The 13,520-nt window shown below is 44.4% G+C and overlaps 1 protein-coding gene across 1 annotated transcript in view; it reads right to left on the bottom strand.

Moving 5' to 3' along the window:
- The window catches only part of LOC126456470 (serine-rich adhesin for platelets), a 480,534-nt gene that overhangs the window by 438,198 nt on the left and 28,816 nt on the right, over positions 1 to 13,520 (bottom strand). The window lies entirely within an intron of this gene.

Genomic DNA, 13,520 nt, shown 5'->3' with positions numbered 1-13,520 from the left:
TACACGCTTTTATTCCTGTCAGCCGGTTTACTTTCCCAGACGGGCCGTGCAAGTTAACGCGTCACTCACTGTCTCAGGTTAGAGAAACGAAAGCTGACCCGACTGGGCCTGCCTCTGCTTCAGTTCAAAACCACGAAGCAGACACAAACGCGTCGAGGTCTCTGCCAGCGTTGATCTCGTTTAATTCTGTTTACAATGTTGTTGTTGTGGTCTTCAGTCCAGAGACTGGTTTGATGCAGCTCGCCATGCTACTCTATCCTGTGCAAGCTTCTTCATCTCCCAGTACCTACTGCAACGTACATCCTTCTCAATCTGCTTAGTGTATTCATCTCTTGGTCTCCCTCTACGATTTTTACCCTCCACGCTGCCCTCCAGTGCTAAATTGGTGATCCCTTGATGCCTCAGAACATGTCCTACCAACCGATCCCTTCTTCTAGTCAAGTTGTGCCACAAATTTCTCTTCTTCCCAATTCTATTCAATACCTCCTCATTAGTTACGTGATCTACCAATTTAATGCTCAGCATTCTTCTGTAGCACCACATTTCGAAAGCTTCTATTCTCTTCTTGTCCAAACTATTTATTGTCCACGTTTCACTGTTTACAATATACATCATCATCGTTTGGTTGCCTGCCTTTCCGCATGCTTAGACTTCATGGACTTCCATGCTTCTCTGCTTTCCTCTGCATTCTCTGGTACCCTCCTTGTTGTCTACTGACGTCACATAGCATCTGGTATATTCTGCTGCCCTTCCCTCCCTTCCTGGGAATAAAACCTTCAATTGACTATGCTACAAGGCAATGCTGTCTCAAATTACGTCCGTCCACTTTAGCTTCCTGTTCTTCACTGTCAGCAACAAAAAAATGTTCAAATGTGTGTGAAATCTTATGGGGCTTAACTGCTAAGGTCATCAGTCCCTAAGCTTACACACTACTTAACCTAAATTATCCTAAGGACAAACACACACACATACCCATGCCCGAGGGAGGACTCGAACCTCTGCCGGGACCAGCCGAACAGTCCATGACTGCAGCGCCTGAGACCGCTCGGCTAATCCCGCGCGGCTGTCAGCAACATCCTACGACCTTCTCCAACTCTTCTCAGTACTAACTCATTCCTATCAGTCCAGTTGATCTCCACTCTGCGCCATATCCACATTTCACAAGCTTCAACTCTCCTCTCGTCCCGATTTCTGCTCCGTACAAGGCCACACTCCGTAACAGGCATTTCACTACGTTCAAACAACTAGCTAAGAGTCTTTTATTGCTTCTGAAATACCTCTTTCGCCAGCAGCATTCTCACTTTGATGTTCTGCTCATAATTCATATCTTCTCTAATCCAAATTTAGAAATACTTGAATGCTACGGCGGCACCAAAGGGAACAGGGAAGTTGTGGGAGAATAGAACTGAAATACAATTTTGGTCGAGATGAAACTGATTTGAGGGGTTTACAGATTCCTCGTCTAGTCAAATGTTAACTGAGTTAACTATCGAATATGACGATAATAGTCTGTTTGCAAATCGACACTCTTTCCTCAGTGACGCAGAACATGCGAGAGGCCTATTTCTGTTCTGACGTTTTAAGGTAGAACACTGAGCTTATATCACACTTCACTAAACTGAGATCTATAGATGTTGTTATCCCAGCAGAAATATAGTGCTCAGGTCGCGACTTCGTTGTTCTGGAAGTGAGGCTGTAAAATAACTGGTGAAATGGCTAAGGTTCTCGGTTCTTGGGATATCAATAGCTTTTTTATAAACAACCCACGAAGCAGATGAAGCTATGAACTGCGAATAAGGCGTTATGTTTATGCGCGCCTAGGAAGTCACACGTTGCGTGGTTCGTTCTCAAAACTGAAACACATTGTCATTCGGTTCTTCTCTGCTTTGCACGCAGATTCGCCTATTTGAATACAATTTCACGTGACGCACATCCGAGATCCTAGTCGTGCGGCATCTGCCGCCAACCATACCATTCAACCCCTCGCTCCAAACTCACAAGAGTGTCTAAATCACTTCGCTTTGTAGATCACTTTTGGCGGAAGGCGAAGATGATTCTGAATATCGTTATTCTAATGTTAATAAAATGACTTTGATGTTCTGTTCATAATTCATATCTTCTCTAATCCAAATTCACAATACTTGAATGCTACAGCGGTACAAAGGAGAAAAGAGAAGTTATGGAAGAATAAAACTGAAATATGATGGTCGTCTAGATGAAATTGATGTGAGCGTTTTATAGATTTCTCGTCAAGCCAAATGTTAACTGCGCTAAGTATGGAATATATAACATTATAACAAATGTTGAGATCTAAAATAACTGGATTAAAGCTTACTACTGAGAGCACATTCAGAATAATATACAAATCAGTCTGAATTATACTTTATCAAATATTGGTAGCCTACATGAATCTAACAGGTTATCCTCCCACTAAACTGGCGTAATTTCTTACGTCATTGGTACTCACTGTACAATCTGTTGCCTATCTCTCCCTCCAGTTCTTTCGTGATGCTTCGGCTACTGCAGTCCCCACGAAACTGCGAATTGAATGTTAGGATGGAATCTTACGGCTGCAAAGCCAGAAATATTACAGTGCTTTACCTGTTTATGGTTTCAGGCCCAAACATACACTTCGCTCTTCTTTTCTTTAAGGGGGGAAACCACATTAGGAGGTTCAAAAAATCCTATTTTTTATTGGATAAATCGTTGGCTTAACTATCCAAGAATATGCTGTCAAAATTTCAAAGCGAAATTCGCATTCGTTTAGATTTTATGAGCATAGAATCAAGTGCACTTCCGGTACAGGCTCGAACGCAAGATTTATCAAGTGATGAATTACTGGAGAGATGTTTAGGTGGCCACACACAAAATGCAAATGAATGTTTTAATTACACTGTTTGGCGATTAGCTCCTAAACACCTGCACTCCGGACTAAAAGTCGCTGAATTGGCGTCGTATTTAGCAGCGAGCTTATTCAATGAAGGAAATTCATCCCTTCTGATGGTCATGAACGAGGCAGGAATTGTAGCAGGCACGCAAAGCTTCAATTATGCCGAACAAATGGATAACCAGCGCGTGAGCCGGCAGAATCGACGTAGTTCACTGGAGTCGAAGAGAGGTTGGAAAGCTCGGAAAGCACTGCTGCAAGCGCAAAACGAAACCTATTAGGAAGAAAGATTACTATATGCTGCTGGAATTGCAGATTAATCGGTAAGCATTTTACATTATTGTTAACTTCCTTGAATGTCTAGTTTTCGAGAATTTATTTTTCAAACGCGTTTATCTCGAAATGACTTTTTTCACATTTGTGTGCAGTCTAACTCGAAGACTATAGAACCGATCGTTATGAAAATTGATAGTGTGATTCCTTATAAAATTACGAATTATATGAATAAATTTGCGAGATGATATCATAATTTTAAGGGTATTTTTCTTTGGATGACTAGAGAAAAAATCGTGAAAATCGAAGTAAATTGTTCCATCGCCTGCAAAAGTTTTAATTTGCATTATTTTCACTTGCATTGAGGTTCATATTCTTAGAAAACAAGTTATTAATGTAAAATCAAAATCTTTTTTATTTCAAGTGAAAACCGGAATGGCTACACTGCACGCAATTTGAGAACTGTACTCACAACCTTCAGCGGGCATCACGGCGTAACTTTGTTATTTTTAGCTCAAATTATTCAAAATAATTCATAAAAACTGTTGAAAATATGAATGAAATGCTGTCAAAATTTGATTAAATTCTAATTATTTCTTCCCACCCTAAAAAATCCCAAAAAATCTGTGTCAAACAGCCTCCTAATATGGTTTCCCCCTCTAAGCCTATAACCATACTTTCCGTTTTCTTTTTATTTACTTTTATACTGAATGCCACACGGCTTCATTCAGTCTTCATGCAACACACAGCGAAGTACAAAATGGGGTTGGGTTGCGTTGTTTGGGGGAACAGGCCAAACACTGAGGTCATTAGTCTCATCGGATTAGGGCAGGACGGGGAAGGAAGTCGGACGTGCCCTTTCAAAGGAATCATCCCGGCATTTGCCTGGAGCGATTTAGGGAAATCACGGAAAGCCTAAATCAGGATGACCGGACGCGGATTGAACCTTCGTCCTCCCGAATGCGCTTCCAGTGTGCTAACGACTGCGCCACATCGCTCGGTAATTCAAAATGAATGCATCGATCACAGTCGGCTACAAATATTTAATGCTTAGTGACGACGATGTAGAACACCTGAAACATTAAAACCACCAGCTACTTTTTCTCTATTATTTATTTATTAATGCAGTCTCGAATCTTTTCCGACTTAAAAAGGAACATAACGATAACGGTTGCCAAAGTCTCTTACTCCTTCCGGTGCTTGCTTTGCTAAACTTTCTCCATGTATGTTACATAAGCCGGACGGTACGCAATAGCCTAGTTGCGCAGATCCTCCTATGCCCATACTCTTGTCACTAAATGCAGGAAGACTTGAAGATAGTCAGTGCCCAGAGCAATTTTCTTTTTTTGTCGGATGACTCTTTACACAAATTTAATATCCGCAAACTGACGACAAAATCAGATACCTTTTGACTTTGCGATCGTCGGTCACTGGAGTCCGCGAAATGTTAAAGAATCTAGGAGTATCTCTCTGGATTGATTTAAAGTAGTATGACCATACAAATCTAGCCATTAGTAGGGCAGATGTCAGGACAACCTAAATCTAGCCATGAGTAAGGCAGATTTACCGGAAAACGCCTGAAGAACTGTAATTCATATACTGAGGTAGCTTCAAAAAATGTTCAAATGTGTGTGAAATCTTATGGGACTTAACTGCTAAGGTCATCAGTCCCTAAGCTTACACACTACTTAACCTAAATTACCCTAAGGACAAACACACACACACACACACACACACACACCCATGCCCGAGGGAGGACTCGAACCTCCGTCAGGACCAGTCGCACAGTCCATGACTGCAGCGCCTAAGACCGCTCGGCTAATCCCACGCGGCTGAGGTAGCTTACAAAAGTCTCATTCGAACAATTATCAAGTATTGTTCGTCTGTGTACCATAATCGCCGAGTTGAACTAGCGGTAGAGATGTGGATAGTTAAAAAAAGGTCGCGTGCTTTGTGCCATAGAAAGACCAACACACACAGCTGACAGCATGCAGGAGTCGTTTATCGCGGAACGTTTTCCTCCCAAATTTCCAAGAACCCACGGTCCAATTCGAGAGAGAGAGAGAGAGAGAGAGAGAGAGAGAGAGAGAGAGAGAGAGATATAGAGAACACCTCGCTCGAAACAATTTCTTGGACTCTAATACAGACAACCCAACTTACATCATCTGTCCCAGCTGTCGATGATGTAAGTAAGGTTGCCAATCTTAAAGAGGATGAAGTTACTTCATTGCAGTTTTTTTGTCCGCCCTGTATTTTGCATAATGGCAAAAAATAGGGAAATACGGGCTTATAAAGAGGGGTACTGACAATTTTTCTATCTCAATTACCATTACGAGAAACAGGAGAAAGGAGGAAGGTGGAGGGATGGAATTTAGGTTGGTACACCAAGGGGGCTTCACCACACCGTACGTAGCTTTTACGTAGATGTAGTCTGCCCCCCGACCAGACGCATCTTTACCATAGTCCCACTCATGATAAAACTCTTTTTCGTAGATTTTTCAGCGCACAGAAAACAGAAGCACAAAAAAGCAGCGGGCCACTAGCTGTAATGGAGCCTGTTTCCCAAAAACAGCTACCCACGCGCCCTTGATCAATACGTACTGGCATTTAACGGTTCACGCGGTGCTCAACGAGCTGCCTGTTCTAACACAGGTTTCCACAGTTTGGGCAAGTTGATGAACGAGTCCTGTAATTTACCGGAACTTCAACGCAAAGGACGGTCCCTTTTGGAGCCGACCCCGCGCTGCCACTTTAAAGGTTGCAGAGTGTGAAACAATCGCAGCGGACCCTGCAGGGCGCGTGTCCGGCGGACACAAAGAGGCGGCCATCTTCAAAGGCGCGAGGGTCGGCCGGACCCTCACAATTACTGCAGCTCTGCGCGACTGGCAACCGTGACGCGGCAGCGCATTTGCATCTCAACTGACGGGACTCCGAGAAGGCGTGGAGTAATCGCTGCAGGACAATGTGCAATGCCCCTCAGTACAATACACCGATACCGCCCAAGAGCTTCTCCGACCTCCCCCCTTGGCACACAGTAGAGACCGTCATCTTTTACGCGCTCCGGAAGCTAGAAAATAAAATAAAGGTTTAGGAGTAGGATTAAAATTCAAGGTGAAAATATATCGATGACAAAATTCTATGAAGACATCGCTGCACTCAGTGAAGGTGAGGGAGAATTATAGGACCTGCAATGGTTGAGAAGGGAGTGAGACAGGGTTGTAGCCTATCGCCGATGTTATTCAGTCTGTGTATTAAGAGTAAAGAAAACAAAAGAAAGCCGGCAGCTGTGGCCGAGCGGTTCTAGGCGCTTCAGTCCGCAACCGCGCTGCTGCTACAGTCGCAGGTTCGAATCCTGCCTCGGGCATGGATGTGTGTGATATCCTTAGGTTAGTTAGGTTTAAGTAGCTCTAAGTCTAGGAGACTGATGACCTCAGATGTTAAGTCCCATAGTGCTTAGAGCCATTTGAACCACTTTAAGAAGTTCAAGCTAGAACTCAATCTCCTTACAGATTTTATGATGTAGGTGAAAGTGTATTTAGTTACGTTATTTGAATTTTCGGTGCTGGCCTTTTACTCTCAGAAATGTGGCTCCAGTGATTGTAAACTTATTAATAAGTGTCTTAATCGCGGTTTTCATGGTTACTGTGCTCACTCTTGAATCCAGTCTATTTGTTAATAAATTACCCATAAGTATGCATTCCTTAGTCTATGTGGCTGCTAAAACTAACGTAGTATTATATGGGTTCTACAATACATGGGCCATGGATGATAGTACTTTTGGTTTATAGTGGACCCGAAGATGGCGTAAGAGCTGCTCCGAAATCAGTCGTTTGAAACAAATGTCTTTGATGACACGGCTGTGATGATTCGTTCTTTAGTCATATCCTCAGCCGCTGTCCCACGTCCGCGAGAACGATGGACTTCCACAAGAGTTGTTGCTCATACACAGCGCAGATTCTATGTATGAAAGACTAATCGGAGAAAGAGGAATCGCGCAGACGGAATGCACGAAAGCCGAAGTTTTAAATTTCACCTTCACGAAATTGTTCACACAGGAGAATCGTACAAACATCACGTCATTTGACCATCGCACAAACTCCCGTATGGACGACATAGTAATAAGCATCCCTGGCGTAGAGAAACAACTGAAAGATCTGAAAGCAAATTAATCAGCAGGTCCGGATGGAATCCCAATTCTCTTTTACAAAGAGTATTCTAGAACATTGGCCCTCACCTAACTTGCATTTATTGTGAATCTCTCTCCCAAGCGACTGGAAAAAAGCGCTGATGACTCCTGTATATAAGAAGGCTAAAGGAACGGACCCGCAAATTACAGACCAATACCACTAACTTCGGTTTGCTGTAGAATCCTTCAAAATATTCTCAGTTTGAATATAACACAATTCCTTGAGACTGAGAAGCTTATATCCACACGAATCAGCATGGTTTGAGAAAGCATCGCTCGTGCGAAACTCAGCTTGCACTTTTCTCACATGATATATTGCGAACTATGGGTGAAAGGCAACAGGGAGATTCCATATTTCTAGATTTTCGGAAAGCATTTGGCATGGTGCCCCATTGCAGGCTATTAAGTACTAACACGGATATGTGGCTGGTTCGAATACTTCTTAAATAACAGAACCCAGTACGATGTCCTCGACGAGTGTTCATCAGAGGCAGGGGTATCGGGACGAGCAGCCTAGGGGAGTACTATAGGACCACTATTCTTTTCTATACACATAAATGATCTGGCAGACGGGGTGGGCAGCAATCTACGGTTGTGTGGTGATGACGCTGTGGTACGATAAGGGGTTGAAGTTGAGTGACTGCGCGAACGTACAAGACAACTTAGACAAAATTTCTAGTTGGTGTGATGAATGGCAGCTGGCTCAAATGTTGAAAAATGTAAGTTAATGCAGATGAGTAGGAAGAACAAACCTGTAATTTTCGGTTACAGTATTACTAGTTTCCTGCTTGACACAGTCAAGTCATTTAAATATTCAGATGTAGCTTTGGCCGGTCGGTGTGGCCGAGCGGTTCTAGGCGCTTCAATCTGGAACCGCGCGACCGCTACGGTCGCAGGTTCGAATCCTGCCTCGGGCATGGATGTGTGTGATGTCCTTAGGTTAGTTAGGTTTAAGTAGTTCTACGTTCTAGGGGACTGATGACCTCAGATGTTAAGTCCCATAGTGCTCAGAGCCATTTGAACCATTTGATGTATGATATGAAATGGAACGAGCGTGGCAGGGAAGCCGGATGGTCGAGTTCGGTTCGCTGGGAGAATTTTAGGAAAGAGTGGTTCACCTGAGAAGGAGCAAGCATATACGACGCTGGTGAGACCTAGTCTTGGGTACTGCTCGAGTGTTTGGGATCCTTACCAGGTCGGATTGAAGGCAGACATCGGAGCAATTCAGAGACGAGCTGCTAGATTTGATACTGCTAAATTCGAACACGGAAATGCTTGAGATGCTTCGGTAAATCAAATGGGGATCCCTGGAGGGAAGGCGACGATCTTTTCGAGAAACACTACTGAGAAAATTTAGAGAACTGGGATTTGAAGCTGACTGCTTAACTGTACTACCGCCGTCGACATACATTTCGCGTAAGGACCAGGAAGATAAAGTAGGAGAAATTATAGGTTCATACGGAGGTATATAGACAGTCGTTTTTCCCTCGCTCTATTTGCGAGATATGGGAGACATGATATTGCGTGAAGAGTTTGACAGAGCACTGACAGACCTGAGTCGAAACAAGGCCCCGGGAGTAGACAACATTTCATTAGAACTACTGACAGCCTTGGGAGAGCCAGTCCTGACAAAACTCTACCATCTGGTGAGCAGGATGTATGAGACAGGCAAAATACCCTCAGACTTCAAGGAGGATATAATAATTCCAATCCGAAAGAAAGCAGGTGTTGACAGATGTGAAAGTGGTTAGACACTGGACTCGCATTCGGGAGGACGACGGTTCAATCCCGCGTCCGGTCATCCTGATTTAGGTTTTCCGTAATTTCCCTAAATCGCTCCAGGCAAATGCCGGGATGGTTCCTTTCAAAGGGCACGGCCGACTTCCTTCCCCGTCCTTCCCTAATCCGATGAGACCGATGACATCGCTGTCTGGTCTCCTTCCCCAAAACACCCAACCAACAGATGTGAAAATTACCGAACTATCAGTTTAATAAATCACAGCTGCAAAATACTAACGCGAATTCTTTACAGACGAATGGAACAACTGGTAGAAGCCGACCTCGGGGAAGATCAGTTTGGATTCCGTACAATGGTAGAACACGTGAAGCAATACTGACCCTACGACTTATCTTAGAAGAAAGATTGAGGAAAGGCAAACCTAAGTTTATAGCATTTGTAGACTTAGAGAAAGCTTTTGACAATGCTGATTGGAATACTCTCTTTCAAATTCTGAAGGTGGCAGGGGTAAAACACAGGGAGCGAAAGGCTTTTTACAATTTGTACAGAAAGCAGATGGCAGTTATAAGAGTCGAGGGACATGACAGGGAAGCAGTTGTTGGGAAGGGAGTAAGACAGGGTTGTAGCCTCTCCCCGCTGTTATTCAATCGGTATATTGAGCAAGCAGTAAAGGAAACAAAAGAAAAATTCGGAGTAGGTATTAAAATCCATGGAGAAGAAACAAAAACTTTGAGGTTCGCCGATGACATTGTAATTCTGTCAGAGACAGCAGAGGACTTGGAAGAGCAGCTGAACGGAATGGACAGTGTCTTGAAAGGAAGATATAAGATGAACATCAACAAAAGCAAAACAAGGATAATGGAATGTAGCCAAATTAAGTCGTGTGATGCTGAGGGAATTAGATTAGGAAATGAGACACTTAAAGAAGTAAAGTAGTTTTGCTATTTGGGGAGCAAAATAACTGATGATGGTCGAAGTAGAGAGGATATAAAATGCAGACTGGCAATGGCAAGGAAAGCGTTTCTGAAGAAGATAAATTTGTTAACATCGAGTATAGATTTAAGTGTCAGGAAGTCGTTGTATGGAGTGTAGCCATGTATGGAAGTGAAACATGGACGATAAATAGTTTGGACAAGAAGAGAATAGAAGCTTTCGAAATGTGGTGCTACAGAAGAATGCTGAAGATTAGAGAGCAGATCACATAACTAATGAGGTATTGAATAGAATTGGGGGGAAGAGGAGTTTCGGTTGGTGGGACATGTTCTGAGGCATCAAGAGATCACCAATTTAGCATTGGAGGGCAGCGTGGAGGGTAAAAATCGTAGAGAGAGACCAAGAGATGAATACACTAAGCAGATTCAGAAGGATGTAGGTTGCAGTAGGTACTGGGAGATGAAAAAGCTCGCACAGGATAGAGTTGCATGGAGAGCTGCATCGAACCAGGCTCAGGACTGAAGACCACAACAAGAACAACTATTTGCGAGTGACACAGGAAAGGAAATGACTAGTAGTGGTGCAGGGTACCCTCCGCGACGCACCGTACGGTGGCTTGCCGAGTATATGTATAGATGTAGAGACAGTGAGTGAGAAGCGAGAGCAACTGCAGTCTGCAGCTGGGCGGCGCGGCTCACACTGCACAGTGGCCGGCCACGACCGCTCCCCACAGTGCAGCCGCCGGGCCCTCGCCGCAGGGGTGCAGCCGTCGGCTGGTACAAAGAGGGCTGAGGGAACGTGTTGGGCGCCTGCAGAGGCCGCGCGAGCTCTAATCCTGTTAAACCGCAGCCCGGCGCACGCACCGCACCGCACCGCGGCGGCTCCTGTGACGCAAGCCGGGCTACGGGGCCCCGCCTGGCCACGCAGCCCTCGCTCACACACACTCCACGCGTACGCCTGTTCTCCCTCTAGGCTTGGAACGGACAGTCCACGTGCATTTACAGCGTGGCAGCTATAGAACTGTACGAAATAAAATCGTCATATTTTCTGAACGGTTTGCGTTAGGACGTTGGCCGCGGGGCATGATGAGACTTAATATGCGCATGCACGGTTTGGTTTAGCGACGAATCCCACGTCCATTTTGATCGTTTCGTCAATAAGTAAAATTGGTGCATTTGAAGGACTGAGTATTGGCATTTCGCGATCGAGAAGTCTCTTCACTCTCAACGGGTGATTGTGCGGTGAACAGTGTCCAGTAACGGAATAATCGGTGCGGTATTCTTTGACGCCACAGTTACTACCGAACGGTAATTTAAGTATCTCGAAGATGACATCATCCCCATTATCCAAAGTGACCCTGATTTCAACAAGATGTGTGTTCTTTACATAGTTCCGCGTAGTCAGCGCGTACACCTTTCCCACTAGAGCGCGCCCCGCTAAGCACAACAGCGCAGGCGCAGCGCTCGTCCGTCTCCGCACTACGAGATGGCGCTGTCTTAAAGACGGACCAAATTCTGCTTCCGCCGATCCGCGTATTAATATGTAACGCAGCCAATGAGATTGCTGCTTACGTAGAACCTTTTCTCCTCGCGGATCACACTCGCGCAGTGATACATGAACGCGCGAGCACTTTAAATCTCCCTACACGCATACCACCACGTATTAAATGGATGTCAAGTAAGTTTGTCTGCCGAAGCTGTCACAAATTTGTAGCAAGTTGTTTGAAGTGCCGACATGGAGGCGAATTTTGGTGTCAAGTGATACAGGGGCGGAGGGCAGCGCGAAATAAAAAGGTTTGGTCAACTATTTGGATAAATAGGAGGAACGACAGAAGGGAGTGTGTTCTCAGTGCTTCATGGAGAACTGAGATTAACGTTCGAATACACGTTATTTTTTTTCCCCAATCCGAACCGCGTTTCAGTACCGTTTTTCGTTCCAAGTATCTTGACAATGACGGTAACACATGATTCTGTTCTAACAAGATATGTTCTTTATCGTTTGCATATTTAATGTTCCTTATAATCCTACTTGATGGCAAAAGTGTTTATTCACATGACCGGTTTCGGTTCCTCTAGAACCATCTTCAGATCCGAAATTTCGGTTACGGGAGTAACCCGTCCACACACAGCAACCTTCGCATGCTGCTGTGTGTGTGGACAGGTTACTCCGGTAACCGAAATTGCAGATCTGAAGATGGTTCTAGAGGAACCGAAACCGGTCATGTGAATAAACATTTTTGCAATCAAGACGGATTATAAGTGACATTGAATAACCAGCGATTGCGGTATCCCATCAAACATTATGTCTATTTTTGCAAAGTTTGCGTATTTTACAAGACTCTGTGCATCAGTATTTGTAAAGCTGCACTGTTTGTGTCACTCCAGGATAAACACACACACACACACACACACACACACACACACACACACACTACACATCGTCACAACTTCAGCACCAGGAGATTAAGTTCCAATCAGGCATCTTTGTAGCGTGACCGCGCTTTTTTTATAACGTCAGGCCGACAGGACATTTGATTTGCCAGCGCAAATAGCACTCCAAGAACCTTGCAAGGAAACCAGCTACGCAGCTGTCACCCGGAAACATGCGGAGCTCCTCGCAGGCAGTCAGATGCTTCAACGCTTCTGGCGAACTACTGCAGGTGGAAGAGGCTATACTGTTTCTCTTCTTCGAGTCATCAGTATTCTGACTGGTTTGATCCGGCACGCCACCCGTTCCTCTCCTGTGCCAACCTCTTCATCTCAGAGTAGCACTTGCAAAAGCGCTATAAGAAGCCCACAAAAGCAGAACCGAAAAATCTAGAAAGCCAATCAATAAAATCTTTCAACTGCCCCTGGAAAGGCATTTTTTTATTTGGTTTATTCGCAGGACCAGTTTCAAGATACTGAATCACAATATGAAATAATGAAACATTAAGCACTCATCAACTCTAAAGTAGGTTTGAGGACCGCAATGCTTTACTAGGCATGATCCTACTGGAGATTCTGTGCCGTTGGTTCCCTTCCAACCACACAACGATCACTTCTAGCCTGTTATAGGGCGAGACTATAGATTAACGTAGACTCCAAACCATAGTGCGCCTTGCATTCTTCACATTAACAAATGACTGGTTAGAGTAGTGACAAGTAACAAATCAAAAATTCTAGGATCGACTGAGGACTGGAGCCTGGATCTTGAGATTTATATTCAGAAGTTTTGCCACAAAGGCGCAGTATAGTAAAGGCGGATGGTCACAATTTAGACAATAATGGTCACAATTTAGACAATAAGATGTAGTTGAGTTTTACGGAACTTCTTTGTACAGCTGATGAGGAATGATGCCAACCCGCAACCGCTCTCCGGTTCTTGTCGATGGCAGTCGACACAGGTTTCGTCCCCGATGACAATTATTGCAAGGAAGACGTCATCTTCTCATCCAGCGTGCCAAGACGTTCACCGCACTTGTAAACATGATGCTGTTACAGTTCAGGAGTAAGCTGTTACCA

The sequence above is a fragment of the Schistocerca serialis genome, chromosome 1 (assembly GCF_023864345.2).
Source record: "Schistocerca serialis cubense isolate TAMUIC-IGC-003099 chromosome 1, iqSchSeri2.2, whole genome shotgun sequence".
Taxonomy (NCBI): Eukaryota; Metazoa; Arthropoda; class Insecta; order Orthoptera; family Acrididae; genus Schistocerca; species Schistocerca serialis.
This window is presented reverse-complemented; position numbering and strand designations above follow the sequence as displayed.